Genomic DNA, 7,488 nt, shown 5'->3' with positions numbered 1-7,488 from the left:
AAATAGCTCTAAACACAACACTGGCGCTGATAAGAAGCAATGGAGGCATGTTCCAATGGGTAAGGACAAGAGTCTAGAGCAGACACTCAACCAAGAGCAACTGCCAATGCAAACAAATGAGAGGCTAAGCGAAAGAGAATTAGCTGAAGAGCTAGACTCTCCAAGATGAGAGGCATTTGTACATGGCTAACCTAGTTCAGGGTCTAGAATCTTTAAAGGATACACCTCAATTGCCTAAGAAAAAGAGGAGAAAACAACAAAAACAACTGGAGTTGTAAGTGGTTGTAGACACTAAGAAGATTGAGACCAAGAGTGTTGAAAGAGATGAGGAATAAAGCATCGAGTCCACCCAGGAATGAACCCATTTCCATCTCTCCTAACAGCAATGAAACCTCAGACACATCCATGTGTTTTGATAATTCAAAGAGAGTGCTTGACCAAGTTGGAGGTTAAACACAAATTATCCACACATGCTTATGTCCTTGCAGACATGGGCACATTCTCTAGGGAACGGCTTGAGGAATACTTGCCATATCCGCTATCCTAGGAAGAGCAAGAATATCTTAACGAGCACTATGACAAGATCCTATATGAATGCATGCAACTCGTCTCTAATGAGGAGGCCGACGAACTACTCTTAACTGTGGCATTCAATGAAGTGCTTTGCTAAAACCAAACCTCTTTGAGATAGAGTAACTAAATCAACAATCAAAGGGTCAAAGTCAATTTGAAAAATATTTTTTTGAAAACTGTGCTACAATGGCTGAACTTGGAGCCCAGATTATGATAGTCTTAGAGGGGCGATTGGCCAAATGGGAGCGGTCTCAAAGAGACCTAACCTATGTGGCATCAACTTCCTTTTGACTACTAATTGTCATTTGAGGTATGGACTTAGCTGGAGCTAGCCAAGAGAACTCTTTGATTGATAAAATTCTCATTGAGGAGGAGCTACATGTTGCCAGTAGACTCGGACAAGGTACATGCTACTCGATATTGCAAAATATCTGTTGTTATTGAGTAGGTTGCCACGAGTACTAGACGTGTGCCACACTTCAGTACAATCTAGAGTTCTACAATTGGTTTTTATTCTCACGAAGTGACATGGATTTATAAACATATATATAAATAAACAATATGTTTTGTGACTATGTATAAATAATACCAAAAGAAGCAAAGCTAGCACACACACAAAAACAATAGTAATCAAGCGTAGGTGATATGCATCAAAATCAACACTATGGGATTCAGATAAGTGATGTCTTTTTAAGCTGCACCTGTTCATTATGATTGAAGCATATGACTTGCATGTACTCTCACGAGTTTTCAAGTGGATATAGGATGACACAGGTCTCTGTACGAAAGATTTTAATGTCCAAGTCACCACAAGACCACCAACCCCATAAAGAACCATTGCAAAAAAAGCAACATAAATACCAAGGACAAAGAGGCATGACAAAAGCCCCATTGAGGGAAGAGAAAATCACCCCTGCAGAAAGCACACATTGCATTTGAGCATGGTCCAAACCATAGTCATTGACTATTCTCTCTTTCTTGGCCAAATTCTACATCGGGCTCACTACAATTGCTACCTCAATTGTACCGATGTCTCACATGTATCTCTCCATCTCAAAAATTGCTCCTCTAGCATCTGTTGAGATGACAAGCTCAACACATGCGGACATTGATGATGGACCGCCTGGTTAGATGGGTCCACATGTCTACACTTAGCACGTCGGTGGTCATTATGACTCTCACATGGCCACTGACTCATTACTTATTATATTCAGGTTGTTACACCTATTTACAGCTGGCATAGTTATAGCTCCAGTCGACTAGTGTAGTCGATTATGCATTGTTTGACTTAGTAGGCCACTTTTCTTTTATGTTGTATCTTATCTATACTTTGTGTACATTGTAAAGTGTGTGGAAGAAAAAGAAGAAATTAGCAAGAAAACGTTTTGACCTCCATCTCTCTTCTTGTCTCTTGAGTGAGCTTCTCCTTGTGCATTCTGTGTGTGTTCGGTGCATCATCTCGAGCAAGTCCCCCCACCATGTGATTCTTGACATGATATCAGAGCCGCGCCACTGAGAGAGGCTGATTTCGAAGGCTGAAGCGAAGGAGAAGAAGCAAGGTTCGAGTTAGGGCTTTCTTGCAATTATTTTGGGCATCTAAGGCCGTTTCAGGGCCCGTTTTAGAGCCGCAAGGTTGTGGACAGCAGTTTCAGGGTACACAGTGACTTTGACTGTATTGACCGAACATGGGTGCGCAGGTTACAAATTTCAGATTTGTAAGTTCAAAGGTATTTACCAGTGAGTGAACACAAGGTTTATCTGCAAACAGGTTGCAGATTGCATGTATTGTTGAGCAGACAGTGAAAAAGGCTGTCTGGTGTATTGCTGTGCACTATAGGTCGAGGGTTGCAGAAGATTTGCTTGTGCTGTTGGTATTAATTTTGTGATAATGGCAGAGAACAGTGGAAGCCCCATCATTGAGAAGCTTGACAAGAACAACTACCCATCGTGGAAGTTTCGTGTCACGAACTTCCTTATTGGAAAAGACCTCTACGAGTTTGTTTCAGGTGAAGAAAAGGAGCCGGAGGTGAGTGATCCTCCAACTGCAGAAGAGATAAAGGCACGAAAGGAATGGAATGCAAAAGACAAGAAGGTCATGTATTGGTTGTCTGCAATAATTGACAATAATATGCTGGGACACATTAGAAATGCAAAGAATGAATATGCAGCTTGGACCATACTTGAAAGTATGTTTTCTGTAAATACAAAGGCACGAAAGATTCAACTCAAGCAAGAGTTGAATACATTGAAGAAAGGGAAGATGTCTATATCAATGAGTATGCATTGAAGGTAAGGAGCATTGCAGATACATTGGCAACGATTGATGCAATGCCCGATGATGATGATTTGGTGTCGTCAACCTTGGGTGGACTTAACAATGAAAAGGCTTGGAAGTCTTTTGTAACTTCCATATATGTTAGAAAGCCATTCCCAGATTTCGATGAGTTGGTCTCTCTAATGATCACTGAAGAAATCAACATGCAGAGTGAGACATCTGAAAGAAGTGGTGAACAGGTCCAGGCTTTCTACTCCAGTTCAGGAAGGGGACATGGCAGGTTCCCTTCAAGAGGCCGTGGTACAGGACGTGATAGTGACAACCAGCAAAACAGATTGAATCAGCAATTTGGCGATATGCAGGTTTCAGGAGGTCGTGGTAACTTTAGAGGCAGGGGGAGCTTTAGAGGAAGAGGTGGATGGAAAAACAGAGGCTCTAACAATTCTGGTATTGTGTGCCACTACTGTGGCAAAACAAGTCATATTGCAGCTCAATGTTATGCTAAGAAAAATGATATTCGCAGTGGTAAGTTACAGCAAGGAAACTATACATCGTCTTCACGACAGAATGAAGACAAAAATGAACGTTTGTTCGTTATGCAGTATATGCTGAATGCTGTTATAGGAAAGGAAACACATGAAGATGTTTGGTATGTTGATTCAGGTGCATCCAATCATATGACCAGCCATGCAGAATGGTTTGGAGAGATGCAGAATTTGCAGAATGCAGGTTATGTGCAGACAGGTGATGACTCATGCCACCCAATTTCACACATTGGAAAAGTTCCCTTGTCCTTGCATGATGGTAAGACAAAGAGTCTTTTAGATGTATTATATGTGCCATCTATTACAAAGAACTTGGTGTCAGTCGGTCAAATGGTAGAGCAAGGACTGCAAGTCAGATTTAATGCAAAGGGCTGCTTTGTAGAAGACTTCAATGACAAGTGCAGGTTGGTAGCAAAGGGAAGTAGAGTTGGACGTATGTTTACTCTGGATGCTGGAATTTCTACTATGAATGCTGCTATGTATGCTAAAGGAAAAGGTGTTGTAGCAGATATTGAAATTTGGCACAAACGCATTGGACATGCAAATGTACAAAGGCTGAAATTAATGCAGTCCAAAGGGTTGGTTACAGGTTTGCCTACATTTAGAGTTGCAGAATTTCATAAGGTATGCGAAGCATGTCAGTTTGGTAAGCAGGCAAGACAACCCTTTTCACATGACAGAGATGTAAGCAGAAATATCCTTGATGTTGTGCATACAGACATTTGGGGACCTACACAAAATGTATCTCTTGGAGGAAATTCATACTTTGTCAAATTTATTGATGATTGTTCTAGGAAGCTGTGGGTATATTTTATGAAGGAAAAGAGTGAAGCATTTGAGCACTTTAGAACTTTCAAGGCTGCAGTTGAAAGAGAAACAGGCTTGAAAGTAAAGTGCTTGAGATCAGATGGAGGGGGAGAGTACCTCTCCAATGAGTTCAGTGATTTTCTGAGGTCTCATGGGATAAAGAGACAATTCACATGCAGATATACCCCACAGCAAAATGGGGTTGCAGAAAGGAAAAACAGGCATATTGCAGAAGTTGCACGTGCCTTGATGGCTGAAAAGAAAATACCTAAGTATTTTTTGTCTGAGGCTGTTCATACTGCTGTTTATATTATGAACAGAACTCCCATAGCTGCAGTTCATGGTATAACCCCTGAAGAATGTTTTACAGGTAAGAAGCCTGATGTTTTACACTTGAAAGTGTTTGGCTGCAATGCGTATGTTCATGTGTCAGATGAGTTGCGAAAGAAACTGGATCCAAAGGCTGAAAAGTGTGTCTTTATTGGATACTCTTTAGAGCAGAAAGGGTATCGTTGTTATAACCCTATCACATGTAAGTTCAGAGTGAGCAGGAATGTCATCTTTGATGAAATAAGTAGTTGGTATGCATCTAATGGTGATGCATTGGATGATGATGATGATCATGACACTCATGTGCAGGCTGAAAAGCAAGAATCACGAACTGGACCAGAGGTCTGGGAGACTAAGGAGTACCTCTACATCTTCGGGTGCATCTAGTAGCACTACAGGTAAAGAAAAAGGAAAGAATAAAGTGTCAGAAGGCATTGATGCAGTTCTTGATGGAGACTCCAGTGGCTCAGAGAGCTTGGATGATGAGCTTGGCATTCCTTCAGTGAGGACTCCAGGTATGCAGAGAGCACGCATTAATGCAAAGACTCCATTGAGTGATCCAGTGGTACGCAGGTCTAGCAGGGTGAGACACCCTATTAAAAGATTTGGTTTTGAAGGTTATGCAGCTCACCATTATGCTTATATGGTGAAACTAGTTGAGGATGTTGAGCCCACATGTTTTGAGGAGGCTGTTGGTCATACTCATTGGGATGCAGCAATGGATGAGGAGATGGCTGCATTAGAGGCCAATAAGACTTGGGATCTAGTGTCATTGGCAAAGGGCAAGAAAGCTATTGGATGTAAGTGGGTTTATAAGATTAAGCACAATGCAGATGGTTCTATTAGTAGGTACAAAGCTAGGCTGGTTGCAAAAGGCTATGCCCAGACATATGGCATAGATTATGATGAAACCTTCAGTCCAGTTGCTAGGATGGCAATTGTCAAATGTGTGATTGCTTTGGCAGTAGCCAAAGGTTGGAGGTTGCTGCAAATGGATGTGAAGAATGCCTTCTTGCATGGTGATTTGCAGGAAGAAGTGTATATGGATCAGCTAGCAGGTTATGAAGATTTAGAGTATCCCATGTATGTGTGCAGGTTGAAGAAGGCGCTCTATGGGCTCAAGCAAGCACCTAGAGCATGGTCTGACAAGATCAGAGAGTATCTTGTCAATATTGGCTTTTATGTTTCTGATGCTGATCACTCACTTTATGTGAGAAAGGGAGATGCAGGTTTGGTCATCATAGTCATCTATGTGGATGACTTGATTATTACAGGTGATAGTGATAATGGGATTGGTGAAGTCAAGGATTCTTTGAAGATGAAGTTTGAGATGAAGGATTTGCGTGAGCTAAGATACTTCCTTGGCATTGAGGTGATCAGATGTGATGATGGTATATGGCTGTCCCAAAGACAGTATGGCTTGGATATGTTGTCCAAGTATGGTATGACAGCATGCAAACCACTTTCAGTTTCGTTGGAGCATAATGTAAAGTTGAGTGCTGATGTTGGGGATGAGATAGAAGACCCTACTATGTTCAAGAGGATAGTGGGGAGTTTGATCTACATGACCATTACAAGGCCAGACTTGAGCTACGCTGTTGGTCTTGTGAGTCAGTTTATGCAAGTACCTAGAAAGCCACACTTGGATGCAGTCAGACGCATATTGAGATATGTGAAGTCCACATTACATTATGGAATTTTCTATGAGGCAGGTACATATGTATAGGTGTTTGGATACACAGATGCAGATTGGGCTAGTAGTATGTCTGATAGAAGATCTATTAGCGGATACATGTTCTCTCTTGGTAGTGCAGCAGTTGCTTGGAGCAGCAAAAAGCAATCTACAGTTGCTTTGTCGAGTACAGAGGCTGAGTATAGAGGTGCTGTTGTTGCAGCATGTGAGGTAGTATGGCTGCAAAAGTTATTGGCTGGTTTGGATATGCAGGTGGAAGGTCCAGTTGTCATTTATTGTGACAACATGAGCAATATACAGTTGGCTAGGAACCCTGTGTTCCATGCCAGGACAAAACATATTGAGGTACACTACTACTTTGTGAGAGAGAAGGTACTAGCAAGTGAGATTGACTTGGTGTATGTCAGCACACATGATCAGATAGCTGGCATCTTCACGAAGGCATTGGGTACAGAGAAGCTTCAAAAGTTTCAAAGCTTACTTGGAGTTGCAGAGATGCAGTTGAGCTTGAGGGGGAGTGTTGAGATGACAAGCTCAACACATGCGGACATTGATGATGGACCGCCTGGTTAGATGGGTCCATATGTCTACACTTAGTACGTCGGTGGTCATTATGACTCTCACATGGCCACTAACTCATTACTTATTATATTCAGGTTGTTACACCTATTTACAGCTGGCATAGTTATAGCGCCAGTCGACTAGTGTAGTCGGTTATGCATTGTTTGACTTAGTAGGCCACTTTCCTTTTATGTTGTATCTTATCTATACTTTGTGTACATTGTAAAGTGTGTGGAAGAAGAAGAAGAAATTAGCAAGAAAACGTTTTGGCCTCCATCTCTCTTCTTGTCTCTTGAGTGACCTTCTCCTTGTGCATTCTGTGTGTGTTCGGCGCATCATCTCGAGCAAGTCCCCCCACCACGTGATTCTTGACAGCATCAAGGCTAGTAACACAATCATCTTTGTAATATCCATTTTTCACAGCCTTTGGATCTTGACATTTCCCAATCCAACTGAAAGGTTGATAGCCTCTACGTATTGCAATGGTTGTATTCATGTTATCAAAAAAAAGAGAGAAAAAAAAAGAAAAGAAAAGAAAAGAAAAGGAAAGGAAAAAAGAAGAAAGGCACCCACTGTCACAGCACAACACACCTAGGGGTCCTCAAATTAGGTACGTCCAGTGACATTGGTCGGCTAGCTCATCCCTAGTCCCCTAGTCCTTTACACATCCCCCACAATTGTTCAGGGTGCACATCAAGGGCAAG

Source organism: Lygodium microphyllum, chromosome 8 (genome assembly GCF_053477565.2).
Source record: "Lygodium microphyllum isolate KBCC chromosome 8, Lygodium_microphyllum_v1.1.10, whole genome shotgun sequence".
NCBI classification, from domain to species: domain Eukaryota; kingdom Viridiplantae; phylum Streptophyta; class Polypodiopsida; order Schizaeales; family Lygodiaceae; genus Lygodium; species Lygodium microphyllum.
The sequence above is the reverse complement of the archived record's forward strand: the minus strand, read 5'-3'. Positions refer to the sequence as shown.